General features: G+C 39.3%; 1 pseudogene; it reads left to right on the forward strand.

The window, feature by feature from the left end:
- The first annotated feature begins 935 nt into the window (after positions 1–935).
- On the forward strand, positions 936–1,054 carry LOC132132021 (5S ribosomal RNA; annotated as a pseudogene).
- The last annotated feature ends 16,323 nt before the right edge of the window (positions 1,055–17,377 follow it).

A 17,377-nucleotide genomic window follows, 5' to 3' on the forward strand; every position in this document is an offset into this window, starting at 1 on the left:
GCTTTTGTTGTTCAGAGGTGGAATGTTCAAGCTTTTAAGAGAACATCAAATTTTCTAAGTGTATTTACAGTTGAATTATATGCAATCTTAATGGCAGTACAATGGACTGAACAGATTCAAAATCAAAAAGTGTTAATATGTAGTGACTCTGTGTCAGCTATTAATAGTACTGAGAAAGGATCATCAAAGAGTCGGCAAGATCTTGTGTATGATATTCTTTTGGCAATTAGAGATGTGAAAATTAGAGGAGTAGAAATATCATTCATATGGGTCCCAGCTCATGTAGGTATTGTAACAAATGAAAAGGTTGACAAGTTGGCCAAAGAAGCTGCTCAAAAGGAAAATATAGATGTTAATATAAACTTATCCAAGGGGGAGGGTAAAAGTATTGTGTGGCAGGAAACAATTTTAAAATGGCAACAGATCTGGGAACAAGAAAACAAAGGGAGGCACTTATTTTCATTGTCTATGTAGGGTAAGTGACTCAGTTAATGTTTTTAAAAGAGAAGGAATGAAACGTAAAGAGCAGGTGATATTTTCCAGAATGAGGATAGGTCACACGTTGCTAAACAGCACTTTATTTATTTTAGTAAAACACCAGAGTGGCTTGTGTTCATGTAAGGAATCTGAGACGGTACAACATGTTTTGATATATTGTAAAAATTATGATCTCCAAAGGCAAGTTCTTATTAGAGAATTGTGTGAATTTGGTTTAAAAGAAGTGTCTTTGAAAAGTATTTTAGAAATAGGGTCAAGTAGGAGGGGAAAACAAAAAAATTTTTTTATTAGACACTGGGCTTTATAGCCGAATATAGTACGATGAGATATTAGCCCCGTAGATGGCAGCAATGCACCTTTTTTTTGGATGCCGGCTGCCGTAAAATCCCAAAGAAGAAGAAGAAGAAGAAGAAGAAGAAGAAGAAGAAGCAGCCTTCGCTTACGGCCAAACCAACCTGACTATGCCTGGTCTTGTCTGATCTCGGAAACTAAGTAGGTTTGGGCCTGGTTAGTTCTTGGATGGGAGACCGCTTGGGAATACCAGGTGCTGTAAACTTTTGGATTTTTTCACTAATTATATAATAATCGTAAAAAAAAAAACCTCTCTGCCAGATTTCAGAGGCAAAGCAGGTTTGGGCCTGGTTAGTACTTGGAAGGGAGGCCGCCTGGGAATACAAGGTGCTGTAAAATTTTAGACTTTTTTCACAAATTATAGAATAATCTTACAAAAAAAAGAGTCTCTGCCAGATTTCAGAGACAAAGCAAGTTTGGGCCTGGTTAGTACTTGGAAGGGAGACCACCTGCGAATACCAGGTGCTGTAAACTTTTGGAATTTATCACAAATTATATAATAATCTTCCAAAAAAAAGAGTCTCTGCCTGATTTCAGAGGCAAAGCAGGTTTGGGCCTTGTCACAGTGGGCCACTGTGACTAGAGACTTTGGCACTAAGACTTAGAACACAACACACTAGGCATACATACACTTTTCATACAACAACACATATTTGTTTTGTTCTCACCATTTTTTTTAGGTTAACACTTTGTGAGTCAATAAGTTTATTATGTAAGGTCCACGCACTCGGCCCAAGGAAGGTATCCGGTGCTGGATGAAGGTTTCCTGTGTGTTCGGTCTTTCAGCGCATAGAGTTATTCATTTTAGGTTAAACTCAAATCTGACTCCATTTTATCATTTAATCTGACTCCATTGTATTATTATTTAATCTGACTCCATTTTAATATGACCTCGAATTTAGGTTGGAATGCAAATTGGTGGTACGTCTGTTTCTAATTAGTAGGCCTATTCTTCTGACATATGATTATTCTGGTTAAACTCTTTAGTTTATATTAACTTGTTCATTCGGGTGCTCATGTCGCTAACAAGGATTCAACGTAATCTACTAGAGTCAATAATTTCAGAGTAAAACAGAATAAAATCAAATGTAACAATGTATTATCAGTCAGGTAAATATGTATTCTGCCAATTACATATCCAATTGAAACACATCAAATCATATCAATACAAAACATCAAATTCTCAAAGATGAATCTAAAAGTAAAATATGCATACCTGACCTTAGAAAATACATAGTATGAAGTGAAGAGACACACAACACACTACGGGCTTTCTGGCTACAGAAATCGCCCTGATCCTCTTGCTGTAATCGTTTAAATACCTCAGACCAAGACAAAACATCCCCCGAGAGGGAGACAGGAACAAACAATTGGAATTTGCATTAACTCAGGTCCCAAGCCTGGGTGGTTTTACAACTCAAAGGGAATAAAGGGTAATTTACATGGAGGACCCTAGGAAAGGGCACTCCCATCACAGTAATCAAGATATCTCTTGACTCTTCGGATCTGTATTATCTTCTAATCTACTTTTGTGAGATTGAGACCATTTTACCAGTTGCACTGAGACATTTCAAATGATACCAGACATGACTGTTAGTTCACTTGCATTGACATTTTCATGTAATCATTTTGAGCAGACTGAGTAGAAGGAAGAATGGGTGAAGGGATTTAAAATGAAACAAATGGCAAGAAGGGGAGGAGGTCTCCTGCTCCTCCACTCTGTGGGGTGTCTCGAAGATGCCCGTGTATGTTTGTATTGTCTGTTTCTCAGGAGATCAAAGTATCTCAGGTTCTTTCATCCTTACAATTATGTTCATTTGTGTATGGTTGAGAATACAAACAAGACCGGTTGGCATGTTAAACGTTTATTGTTTTCAATCATCCACTTACATAAAGTAAACAATCATACTTACGTACTGGAACATTTCCTCATAACAAACAGAGAAACCCGGGCACCACATTGCCACCATTTTTAAATACCTGTTTCCCGCCAAAAGAAGGCACACTTAATTGGTCTCATGCTGGAGGGGGAGATTGGTGTTTGTTTGATGCTTTGGTAAACCGTAATAATGAATTTAGTTGGTGTGGTTTGAAATGGTTGTATATTTCTGTATATTTTTTGGTTCTAATAGTTATGCCTTTGTTACAGTTAAATCGCTATTTAATTGTTTTGTCTTTCTTGAACTTATTTGTTACCATCAATTATTTAATGGTTTAGTCCTAGTGGGAGGGGCTTATACTTTTTAAGTGTTTCTCTCAGTCTGGTAAGGAGGCTCGTAGAGTGAGTCAATGAAGTTGCTTGCTTGATTTTTGGGTCTATAGCAGTTCTATAGCAGTTGGGTCTATAACAGTTTTTTCCTCTCTCTCTCTCTCTCTCTCTCTCTCTCTCTATATATATATATATATATATATATATATATATATATATATATATATATATATATATATATTTATTTATTTATTTATATATATTTTTTTTTTTATACTTTTTGAGTTACACTGTAAATATCATTTGCATTCTTTTGGAAAATCTTTGTTTTTCACATTTTGGAATAAACACCAACTTTTTAACTTTATCAGCATGTCACTTCATTTTTTTTCACGGCTCCATGGGCCGGTACATCCAGAGCAGGGGTGCCGCCACTGCTTGAACACCATGTAGCAGTTGGCACACCACTGTCTCTGTTACAGTTGGTGTCAGAAGTTTTTTTTTGTACCGCTGAGGTGATGTGGACATTATTGTTTTTACAATGCCACCAAAGACAAGGAATCAGCCTGATGAAAAAACAAGGCCAGATGTGGACCAGAGTGAAGTCGAGGATGATCCAGATGAAAGTGGAGTGCACTCTAAAATGGTTTTTGGGGTTGGAGCTGATACTGCTGTTACGGCTCTGGCGTTACGGCTCTGGCGCAGATGTTCAAGTCCTTTATGGAATATCAAAAGGATCGGGACGATCGACAAGAGAGAGAGACAATTCGACGAGAACAAAATTTTAAAGTGCTCATTCACCAAGTCACGCAGATGCAACTGGACGTGGAACGTATCAGTCATGGAGCAAGGTGCGACAAACCAGTGCCGAGGGTGTTAGACCGGGAGCCACGGCTTGCGAGACTGGAGGACTCTGATGATATTGAGCACTATTTGCTGACATTTGAGAGACTGGCAGAGGTGTACCAGTGGCCTAAAGAAGACTGGGCAATTCACCTCATACCGTAAGGCCAGATCGGCGTTTGTTGCAATGGACCCTTCACGTACACAAGACTATGATGTTGTTAAGACCGCAATACTGAAAAAGTATGAAATCAATGCAGAAACTTATAGACTGAGGTTCCGTAACTTAAACACCCCTGGGGATGAGTCACCACTTGAGCTTTACATCAGACTGAAAGACCTGTTTTGCAAGTGGGTGCACTACGCCAGCAGCAATAAAGAGGATATTATGGAGGCACTAAGGGTCTTGTACCCAGACGTGCGGACTTGGGTCAAGGAGCATGATCCAATGACTGCTGCTGAGACTGCCAGACTGGCGGAGGCATATATCACAGCCTGAAAAGGAACAGGACACTTTTGCTATGCTGGAATCCTCACTTCGATCAGGGGTAAGTCTGTGGGATTTGGGGGGGGTTCAAACTCTCAAGACAGGATCCTAAGACTCCCTCAAAGTAAAGCCACTACTCCGCATGTAACTTCACAGAGTGTAGTTAAGGATGATGTTGTATGTTATGATTGTGGTCAGCCAGGACATACTAGACCTCTTTGCCCCCTGAAGAAACCCAAAACAGCAAGCCTTTGTTATGTCCCTCATCCAGTTCAGTCATCCCCCGGGAAATGCAACTCACAGCCAGTTAGATCTGTCTTGTTAAATGGTAGACCAGTTTTAGCCTTGGTAGGTACTAGTTGTACATATACATTAGTACAGAGCAGATTTGTGCCCAGACAAAACTGGAATGATGTAGAGACGGTTACTGTTTGTTGTGTACATGGAGACAACACTCCATTGCCTACAGCAGAAGTGTATATAGAGGTCTTAAATCAGTCTTATTTGATGAAGGTTGGAATTGCTGAGACTCTTCCCTATCCCATACTCCTTGGCACAGATAAGGGCTCAGTCAAAGCAAGTAGTACAGACAAAACTCAACCCATACCCAGATAATCCATTGCAAACCTTGCCTTTTAGTTCTGTGGATATTGAGAGGGAGTCAGGACCAACAAAAGACAACAGGTTACAACAACGTAGAGATTGGGTATCAGGGTTTATTGACACCTCAGAACATGCTAACGAGGATGTTGCTGAACCTGAATTATGTGAGTCAGACAGTGTGATTCCCAATGGTCTAGCCCAGCTGCAAAGGGGAGACCCAACCCTTGCCACATGTCTTGAACAGGTTAAGCAGAAGGATGACGCTGATGTTTTACTTGATGATCCCTTTGTGTTAAAACATGAACTCCTGTATAAGCAAACTAAGGAGGGGGATCTTCGGCTAGTTGTACCTAAAGCACAAAGAAGTGAGGTGTTGCAGTTAGGTCATTCCTTTCCATGGTCAGGTCATTTAGGGTTCGCAAAGACATGTTTGAGAATCTCTAAAATATTTTATTGGCACAGAATGTACACAGACATTAAAGAATACTGCCAGACATGTCCCGATTGCCAACTCACTGTGGGTTGGACTCCTGCCATTGCAAAACTAATCCCTTTGCCTGTGATTGATGTTCCTTTTGAGAGAATAGGAGTGAATGTTGTTGGACCAGTTGAGAGAAGCCAGACAGGGAACAGGTTTATTCTAGTAATCTCAGATTATGCCACAAGGTACCCTGAAGCATATCCCTTAAGAGATGTTACTGCTAAGCAAATAGCTTCAGCCTTGTTAAAATTCTTTTCGCAAGTAGGAATACCAAAAGAGGTTCTGACAGACCAGGGCACTAACTTTATGAGTCACACACTGCATCAAGTTTATCAGCTATTGGGCATTAAGAGAGTACGAACAACCCCATATCACCCTCAGACTGATGGTCTTGTTGAAAGGTTCAATCAGACTCTAAAGAATATGTTAAAGAAGTTTGTTTCAGACTCTGGCAAGGACTGGGATAAATGGCTGCCGTACCTCCTTTTCGCCTACCGTGAAGTACCCCAGGCTTCTACAGGATTCTCGCCGTTTGAACTGCTATACGCCCACCAAGTAAGAGGTCCTCTAGATGTACTGAAAGAGAGCTGGGAGGCAACAGACAACCCAAAGAGAATGAACATCCTCAAGTACGTGATGAAAATGAGGGAGAAACTTCAACAGAATACTGCCTTGGCAAGAGAAAACCTGGTAAAGTCCCAAGTACAGCAGAAACACTGGTACGACAAGATGGCTAGATCACGAAGCTTTGAACCAGGTGAGGATGTCCTATTGTTGCTTCCAACATCTGACAATAAGCTGTTAGCAAAGTCGCAAGGCCCGTACCAGATAAAGAAGAAGGTAGGTCCGGTGACCTATCAGGTCGAAATTCCCTAAAGAAACCAGCCTCTTCAAATATTTCATGTGAAGATGCTGAAGAAATGGCATTTGCATCGAATTCCAGGCCAGACAGAAAAGAACAAGGACATTGCTATGCTGGTGAGAGCCATAGAGCCACGTTCTATCTGTACAAATTTGAGGTTGTTTTTATGTAAATTTCGATACGTGTCGAACCTGTAATTACGTCCAGATAATACGTAAATGACACTGTAAATACGTAAAGGCACATACGTATTGGACAGTTTTAATTTAGGTCTAAATATGTATGTTTTGATTGTGAGATCAGGCTGGTATACATGAGATTCAGGGGAAGTGAGGTTTTAACTGGGCACTTTAATTTTAAGGAAATGAATGAAATAAAGATTTTAGGTGTTTTAATGGGGAGGGATGAAACCAAAGCAGAAGGAATTATGTGGGAGGAGATGTTAGGAGGGATCGAGAGAAGGTTGAATTTTTGGAGATTAATGTCCTTAACTTTGAAGGGTAGGGTTTTAATTTTGAATGTTTTAATGGTTTCTAAGTTATGGCATATTTTATATGTGGCTTCAATGCCGTTGTGGACAGAAAAAAGGTTGAAAAAAATGTTTTTTAGAATTTTTTGGGAAGGAAAGCCACCGAGAATTGCATATAACACTTTAATAGGAGCAGTGGGGAAAGGGGGGGCTAGGGCTAATGGACGTGGAGCAAAGAAAGAACAGTTTAAGGGTGAAAATCATAAGCAAATATCTAGACGAAGAAAATAAAGCAGCATGGAAAAGAACAATGGGGCATTTTTTAAACAAGTGTAGTCATTTTAATCTGGGGGACAACATTTTATGGATGAAAAAAAAAATTGGATGACGGAGGGGCTGCCAGAATTTTATAAAGAACTGATGAGAGCATGGGGAAAATTTTTAGATAATGTGCATTTTAAGATTATTGGCAAACGACACAGGACTGGCTGGAGAGATACGCATGGCAAACGACACTGGAATGGCTGGAAAGACACGTATGGCAAACCACACTGGACTGGCTGGAGAGACACGCATGGCAAACCACACTGGACTGGCTGGAGAGACACGCATGGCAAACCACACTGGACTGGCTGGAGAGACACGCATGGCAAACCACACTGGACTGGCTGGAGAGACACGCATGGCAAACCACACTGGACTGGCTGGAGAGACACGCATGGCAAACGACCCTGGACTGGAGTATCGACAACGAGCAGGACACGGTAAAAAACAAGATGCAAGAGATAAATTTGGTGAAAGGAAATACTTAAAGGAGGAAACTATGATTGTGAATGTGGAGAACATAAATGAGGTGAGAGCTGTGGATATTATTAAAGCGGTGACGGAAAAATGTGGATATGGTAAAATATTAGCACTAAGGCCAAGAGAAGGAAAGGAATATGAACTGACAATGGAAAAAGAAGAAACATGTGATGAACTGACTGAGGGATTGTTAATTAAAGGAGTGAACTGTGAGATAAAGAAACTGCAAAATAGAGATTATGTTGTTTCCTTCATGCACCTGCCCGTCTAGATGCTACCCGGGCACTGGAATAAAGGATGGAACAAGGTTTTTAAAAGTGAGATTCCCCAAGGAGGTGGCATCATTGCCCTACAGCACAAAGCAGGAAACAGCAGAAGGGCCGCAGTACTTTAGGGTGATGCACAGCCACCAGGTGAAGACCTGTAAGCTGTGCATGAGCCCAGATCATCTGCTTAAAGAATGCCCTGAAGTGTCACAAGCTGAGCTTTATGCATTGGTGGTTCAGTGGCAGAATTGTTGCGTTCGACTTGAGAGACCTGGGTTTGATTCCCGGCCAGTGCAAAGCAGTGAGTCTTGTTACTTCAGAAGTGCAGTTCTTTAAAATGAAACTGAAGCGTAATTGGCTTGAAGGAGCTTGTTTTGAGTGTGCCGTGGTAGGATTTCTCATAATCCAGTCTGTACGTGCTTTTTCATTCAGCTGTGAAAAACTCCTGAATGCAATAAGCAGGCGGCAGGCAAGAAAGGTCAGGGTTAAATTAACTAATGACAGTAAACTGACCAGTTTGTTGTCTCTGAAAAACACCAGAAGAAATATGTCCAGGGTCAATGCTGACCTGAATGAAAGTGGAATAAAGTGCAAGGTCAGTAATGTGAGATCCCTAAGACAGTGCTACAGGTTCACAGATGGACAGTGGCTTGGTGGAAGAGCGGGGGAATATCTCCCAGCAAGAATTGACAAATCTGGTGCAGTCCAGGAGGCTGAGATGCACTGTAGTTCTTAATGGAGCTGGTGGCCACAGAAGTTAACGCCTCTCACTTTTTATATTGACCTCTTTGCGCAGAGATACTTTTGTCCATATCAGTTCATCACATACTCCCGCATGGCAGTCGAGAATTTTTTTTTTTTTTTTTAAATGCTTACAGCACCTAGTATTCCCAGGCGGTCTCCCATCCAAGTACTAACCAGGCCCAAACCTGCTTAGCTTCCGAGATCAGACGAGATTTTTTTATTTTTTTTTTTATTAACAAATTTAAAAGATTACATTAAAAACATTGTACACATTTTCCACAGAACCATAACAAACAAAAGAGACAATAACAAAAACAATAAAGATCATTCAAATTTCTCCCATGTCCAAGTTACACCATCTATTTTATACTCTAACATAGTGTTTCCTTCAACAAACATTTGAATAAAATCATCCTCTTTATCGTTCATTAAAAATATTCCCTCAACAGCTTTACAGTAAATTGCATTTTATTCTTAAACATAATCCATACATAAACTTCTCGTTTCTCATATTTTGCTATGTTTCTTCTCAACCATATTGCATGTTTTGCAATTGTTATCAAAAAAATTAAAACTAACACATTGCATTCTTTACCATTAAAACCAAATAAAAACAATTTTCCTACTTGTTTTCTGTCATGTCTTCATCATATTTGTCTTTCAACATTGACTTCACTATATTTTTTATTTTTCCCATAAAAACTCTCAATTTTTCACAATATATAAACAAATGCAATAGTCCTTCACATTTTTTACATACTCTACACTTTGCATCGCTTTCTATCCCAATTTTTTGTAACCTCATTTCTGTTAACATACAATTATGCTTCAATAAAAAGTTAAAATTCTCTAGAGTTGGGTCCATATACTTCATTCCTACATTCATCCATATCTCACCTTCACTTAAATCCTCATATCTTTCTTTCCAAAGATTATTTGCCACAGGTTTGATAAAAGCCATTTCTCTAAACAACAAATACATTTCTCTCACTTTACATTCAATAAATAACCTATTATCCCCATTTTTCTTTTTTAAATACAATTTAGGCATGCCTTCCTCATCTCCTTCTTCATTCTTTTCAATTCTTTCCAACCATTCATTTGGTATAGCTTTCTTCAAAACATCATATTGTTTAACCAGTGTTCCTTTTCCAACCTTTCCTTCTTTTTCAAATATTGTATCAACAATTGCTTGCAACGGAAGATATCCTTCTATTACTTCATACAACACATCTTTTATTTGCCTTATACCTACATCCCACCATTTCTTATAATAAATCATAGTTCCCTCCCTTGTGATATTTTGATTTAAAAAATAATGGTTGTTCTAGCAATTGTGCTCTTCCTTTTGGTATAATTAATACATTATCTAAAAATTCTCCCCATGCTTCTAAAACTTCCTCATAGAATTTTGGTAACCCTTTCAACATATCTTTTTTGGTTTTCATCCACAATACATTATTTTCCATGTTAAAATATCCACATTTTTTTATAAAAAAATCCATTACATTTTTCCACATTGCTTTTCTCTTTACATCAACAAAATTGTTCACTACTTTGATCCTTAAAGTTTTCATCCTTAGAAGGGGATCTAAAAGCCCCAGTCCTCCCATTTCAGTTCCTCCAATAAGTGTATTATAAGCTATTTTCATTCTTCCCTTTCCCCATAAAAAAATCTAAAACACTTTCGTTTATTCTTTTAAAATACTCAGAGGGCAATGAGGTTACACTCAGCACATACCAAATTTTAGAAAGCATTAACGCATTTATCACCAATACTTACCCCTTTAATGTTACATTTCTTAATTTCCAAAATCTCAGTCTTCTTTCAATTCCTTTTAAAACTCCCTCCCAGTTAAAAACATCTGCTTTATTAAAATCCACACCTACCCAGATCCCCAATATTTAGGGCCCGAGCACCGAGGTGCGAGGACCCTCTTGTATCTGCTTTGTTTATTATTATTATTATTATTATTATTATTATTATTATTATTATTATTATTATTATTATTATTATTAGGGCCCGATGGTGTGAGGACCCTCTTGGAATTGCTCCGTTTATTATTAGGGCCCGAGCACCGATGGTGTGAGGACCCTCTTGGAATTGCTCCGTTTATTATTATTATTATTATTATTATTATTAGGGCCCGAGCACCGATGGTGTGAGGACCCTCTTGGAATTGCTCCGTTTATTATTATTATTAGGGCCCGAGCACCGATGGTGTGAGGACCCTCTTGGAATTGCTCCGTTTATTATTATTAGGGCCCGAGCACCGATGGTGTGAGGACCCTCTTGGAATTGCTCAGTTTATTATTATTATTATTATTATTATTATTATTATTATTATTATTATTATTATTATTATTATTATTCTCTAAGATGAATCGCATTTTTGAGAGCCTAAACATGCTCGAAAAGTCATGAAACTTTGCACACACCTCAGAACTGGCGAAAATTTACGTCTGATATGGGTTTCACAAGTGGGTGTGGCAAAATGGCTCGACAGCGCCACCTATACACGTTCAACGGTGTGCGCCTCGAGCTACGTTTCACGTACATATATGAAAATTGGTATACACATGTATCTCTCCAATACCTACAAAAAAGTCTCTTGGAGCAAAATCCGAAACCCAACAGGAAGTCGGTTATTTTTAATTTTATGAGCAAATTTTGTGTCATTTTTGTCATTTCCATGCGTTGTATTTTAACGAACTCCTCCTAGAGATTAATTCAGATCAACACCAAAGTTGGTATGCCTAATCTAAAGGCCTTTGCGATGTTAAATTGCGAAGATTTTGAGTTTTCGTTAAAGGGCGTGTCCGTGGCGGCCTGGCGAATTTCGATGATTCGCCATGAAAAATGAAGTTGCTATAACTCACACATACAATGTCCAATGTGTCCAAAACTTCACATGTTTAATAAGACTCCTGACCTGAACAGATTGACATGCCCATATTCAGTTATAGTCATAGCGCCACCTATAGGCAACAGGAAGTGGCATATTTTACACTTCGACAGACTACTCCTAGAAATTTTATGACATCAATGTCTTTTTTGTGGTCAGTCTAATCTAAAGGCCTGTGCGATGTTAAATTGTGAAGATCTTGAGTTTTCGTTAAAAGGCGTGTCCATGGCGCCATGACGAAGTTCGATGTCTCGCCAAGGGAATAAAATATGTAATAACTCAGGCATAAAATGTCCGATCTTCCCCAAACTTCACATGTGTGATAATAGTCCTGGCCTGAACACATCTGTAGGCCAATATTCCATCGGGTGTGGCAAAATGGCTCGATAGCGCCACCTATACACTTTCAACATAGCGCGCCTCGAGCTCCGTTTCAAGTACATGTACAAAAATCGGTACACACATGTAAGAAACCAGTACCTACAAAAAAGTCTATTGGTACGAAATCCGAAACCCAACAGGAAGTCGGTTATTTTTAATTTTATGAGCAAATTTTGTGTCATTTTTGTCATTTCCATGCGTTGTATTTTAATGAACTCCTCCTAGAGATTCATTCAGATCAACACCAAAGTTGGTATGCCTAATGTAACGGCCTTTGTGATGTTGAATTGCGAAGGACTTGAGGTTTCGTTAAAGGGTGTGTCCATGGCGGCCTGACAAATTTCGATGTTTCGCCGTGAAAAAGGAAGTTGTTATAACTCAGAGAAACAATGTCCAATCTGCCCAAAACTTCACATGTTTAATACGACTCCTGACCTGAACATATTTACATGCCCATATTCAGTTATAGTCATAGCGCCACCTATTGGCAACAGGAAGGGAAATATTTTACACTGCGACAAATTACTCCTAGAAATTTTATGACATCAATGTTATTTTTGTGGTCAGTCTAATCTAAAGACCTGTGTGATGTTTAGTTTTGAAGATCTTGAGTTTTCCTTAAAAGGCGTGTCCATGGCGCCATGACGAAGTTCGATGTGTCGCCATGTGAATTAAAGATGTTATAACTCAGGCATAAAATGTCCGATCTTGCCCAAACTTCACATGTGTGATAAGAGTCCTGGCCTGAACAGATCTGAAGGCCAAAATTCCATTGGGTGTGGCAAAATGGCTCGATAGCGCCACCTATACACTTTCAACTGAGTGCATATACACTTTCAACGGAGTGCGCCTCAAGCTATGTTTCACGTACATGTACAAAAATCGGTACACACATGTAACACACCAATATCTACGAAAAAGTCTCTTGGTACGAAATCCGAATCCAAAAAGGAAGTCAGTTATTTAGGTTTTTTTCTGCAAAATTGGTGTTGTTTTTGGCATTTTCATTTGGAATGTTCAAAAAACATTCATTTTTTGTACTTTAACGAACTCCTCCTAGAGATTTATTCAAATCAACACCAAACTTGGTCAGTTAAATCTAAAGGCCTTTGCGAAGTTAAATTGGGAAGATCTTGAGATTTCGTTAAAGGGAGTGTCCATGGTGGCCTGGCAAATTTCGATGTTTCGCCATGAAAAAGGAAGTTGCTGTAACTCAGACATACAATGTCCAATCTGCCCCAAACTTCACATGTTAGATAAGACTTCTGCCCTTAACAGATCTACATGCCCATATTCAATTATAGTCATAGCGCCACCTGCTGGCAACAGGAAGTGACATATTTTACGCTGAGACAAACTACTCCTAGAGATTTTTTGACATTAATGTATATTTGTGGTCAGTCTAATCTAAAGGCCTGTGTAATGTTAAATTGTGGCAATCTTGAGTTTTCGTTAAGGGGTGTGTCCATGGCGCCGTGACAAACATCAAAGTCTCGCCATTGGAATAAAAGATGTTATAACTCAGGCATAAAATGTCCGATCTTCCCAAAACTTCACATTTGTGATAAAAGTCCTGGCCTGAACAGATCTGAAGGCCAATATTCCATCGGGTGTGGCAAAATGGCTCGATAGCGCCACCTATACACTTTCAATGGAGTGCGCCTCGAGCTATGTTTCACGTACATGTACAAAAATTGGTACACACATGTAACACACCAAAACCTACAAAAAAGTGTCTTGGTACGATATCCTAATCCCAACAGGAAGTCGGTTATTTTAAATTTTCCCTGCAAAATTGGTGTTGTTTTTGCCATTTTCAGGGATTGTACTTTAACGAACTCCTCCTAGAGATTTATTCAGATGAACACCAAACTTGGTCAGTGTAATCTAAAGCCATTTGCGATGTTAAATTGCGAAGGAATTGAGGTTTCGTTAAAGGGCGTGTCCATGGCGGCCTGACAAATTTCGATGTTTCGCCATGAAAAAGGAAGTTGCTGTAACTCAGACATACAATGTCCAATCTGCCCCAAACTTCACATGTTGGATAAGACTATTGACCTGAACAGATCTACATGCCAATATTCAGTTATAGTCATAGCGCCACCTATTGGCAACAGGAAGTGAAATATTTTACACTGCGACAAACTACTCCTAGAAATTTTATGACATCAATGTTATTTTTGTGGTCAGTCTAATCTAAAGACCTGTGTGATGTTTAGTTGTGAAGATCATGAGTTTTCGTTAAAAGGCGTGTCCATGGCGCCGTGACGAAGTTCGATGTGTCGCCATGGGAATAAAAGATGTTATAACTCAGGCATAAAATGTCCGATCTTGCCCAAACTTCACATGTGTGATAAGGGTCCTGGCCTGAACAGATCTAAAGGCCAAAATTCCATTGGGTGTGGCAAAATGGCTCTATAGCGCCACCTATACACTTTCAACTGATGGCATATACACTTTCAACGGAGTACGCCTCAAGCTATGTTTCACGTACATGTACAAAAATCGGTACACGCATGTTACACACCAATATCTACGAAAAAGTCTCTTGGTACGAAATCCGAATCCAAACAGGAAGTCCGTTATTTACAATGTTCTCTGCAAAATTGTTGTTTTTAGCATTTTCAGGGGTTGTACTTTAACGAACTCCTCCTAGAGATTTATTCAGATCAGCATCAAACTTGGTCAGTTAATTCTAAAGGCCTTTGCGATGTTAAATTGGATAGATCTTGAGATTTCGTTGAAGGGAGTGTCCATGGCGGCCTGACAAATTTCGATGTTTCGCCATGAAAAAGGAAGTTGCTGTAACGCAGACATACAATGTCCAATCTGCCCCAAACTTTGCATGTTAGATAAGACTTCTGCCCTTAACAGATCTACATGCCCATATTCAATTATAGTCATAGCACCACCTGCTGGCAACAGGAAGTGACTTATTTTACGCTGAGACAAACTACTCCTAGAGATTTTTTGACATTAATGTATTTTTGTGGTCAGTCTAATCTAAAGGCCTTTGTAATGTTAAATTGTGGCAATCTTGAGTTTTTGTTAAAAGGCGTGTCCATGGCACCGTGACGAAGTTTGATGTGTCGCCTAGGGAATAAAAGATGTTATAACTCAGGCATAAAATGTCCGATCTTGCCCAAACTTCACATGTGTGATAAGGGTCCTGGCCTGAACAGATTTGAAGGCCAATATTCCATTGGGTGTGGCAAAATGGCTCGATAGCGCCACCTATACACTTTTAACAGAGTGCATATACACTTTCAATGGAGTGCGCATCAAGCTATGTTTCACGTACATGTACAAAAATCGGTACACACATGTAACACACCAATATCTACGAAAAGTCTCTTGGTACGAAATCCGAATCCAAACAGGAAGTCAGTTATTTAGAATGTTCTCTGCAAAATTGGTGTTGTTTTTGGCATTTTCAGGGGTTGTACTTTAACGAACTCCTCCTAGAGATTTATACAGATCAGCATCAAACTTGGTCAGTTAAATCTAAAGGACTTTGCGATGTTAAATTGGGAAGATCTTGAGATTTCGTTAAAGGGAGTGTCCATGGCGGCCTGACAAATTTCGATGTTTCGTCATGAAAAAGGAAGTTGCTGTAACTCAGACATACAATGTCCAATCTGCCCCAAACTTTGCATGTTAGATAAGACTTCTGCCCTTAACATATCTACATGCCCATATTCAATTATAGTCATAGCGCCACCTGCTGGCAGCAGGAAGTGTCATATTTTATGCTGAGACAAACTACTCCTAGAGATTTTTTGACATTAATGTATTTTTGTGGTCAGTCTAATCTAAAGGCCTGTGTAATGTTAAATTGTGGCAATCTTGAGTTTTTGTTAAAGAGCGTGTCCATGGCAAAAATGACAAAATTTGATGTCTCGCCACAGCAAGAGAAGTTGTTGTAACTCAGGCATAAAATGTTTGATCTTCCCCAAACTTCACATGTTCGATAAGAGTGCAGCCCTGAACACATCTGAAGGCCAATATTCCATTATAATGATAGTGCCACCTGCTGGCAACAGGAAGATTGGAACATATATGGAATAAACATTGATATATTCTACTTATATTTATGAGTTTAAATGCATATTTCTCACCGTTCACCTATTTACTAAAGCCACTCGCTGCCGGTGAGCCCGGGTGCGAGGGCCCGTTCATCGCTGCTTGCAGCTTTAATTATTAGGGCCCGAGCACCGATGGTGTGAGGACCCTCTTGGAATTGCTCCGTTTATTATTATTATTATTATTATTAGGGCCCGAGCACCGATGGTGTGAGGACCCTCTTGGAATTGCTCCGTTTATTATTATTATTATTATTATTATTATTATTATAATTATTATTATTATTCTCTAAGATGAATCGCATTTTTGAGAGCCTAAACATGCTCGAAAAGTCATGAAACTTTGCACACAGCTCAGAACTGGCGAAAATTTACGTCTGATATGGGTTTCAGAAGTGGGTGTGGCAAAATGGCTCGACAGCGCCACCTATACACGTTCAACAGTGTGCGTCTCGAGCAACGTTTCACGTACATGTATGAAAATTGGTATACACATGTATCTATCCAATACCTACAAAAAATTCTCTTGCAGCAAAATCCGAAACCCAACAGGAAGTCGGTTATTTTTAATTTTATGAGCAAATTTTGTGTCATTTTTGTCATTTCCATGCGTTGTATTTTAACGAACTCCTCCTAGAGATTAATTCAGATCAACACCAAAGTTGGTATGCGTAATCTAAAGGCCTTTGCGATGTTAAATTGCGAAGATCTTGAGTTTTCGTTAAGGGGCGTGTCCAAGGCGCCGTGACAAAATTCAAAGTCTCGCCATGGGAATAAAAGATGTTATAACTCAGGCATAAAATGTCCGAACTTCCCCAAACTTCACATGTGTGATAAAAGTCCTGGCCTGAACAGATCTGAAGGCCAATATTCCATCGGGTGTGGCAAAATGGCTCGATAGCGCCACCTATACACTTTCAACGGAGTGCACCTCGAGCTATGTTTCACGTACATGTACAAAAATTGGTACACACATGTAACACACCAATACCTACAAAAAAGTCTCTTGGTACGAAATCCTAATCCCAACAGGAAGTCGGTTATTTTGAATTTTCCCTGCAAAATTGGTGTTGTTTTTGCCATTTTCAGGGGTTGTACTTTAACGAACTCCTCCTAGAGATTTATTCAGATGAACACCAAACTTGGTCAGTGTAATTTAAAGCCATTTGCGATGTTAAATTGCGAAGGACTTGAGGTTTCGTTAAAGGGCGTGTCCATGGCGGCCTGACAAATTTCGATGTTTCGCCATGAAAAAGGAAGTTGCTGTAACTCCGACATACAATGTCCAATCTGCCCCAAACTTCACATGTTGGATAAGACTCTTGACCTGAACAGATCTACATGCCAATATTCAGTTATAGTCATAGCGCCACCTATTGGCAACAGGAAGT

The sequence above is a fragment of the Carassius carassius genome, chromosome 48 (assembly GCF_963082965.1).
Source record: "Carassius carassius chromosome 48, fCarCar2.1, whole genome shotgun sequence".
In the NCBI taxonomy this organism is placed as follows: Eukaryota; Metazoa; Chordata; class Actinopteri; order Cypriniformes; family Cyprinidae; genus Carassius; species Carassius carassius.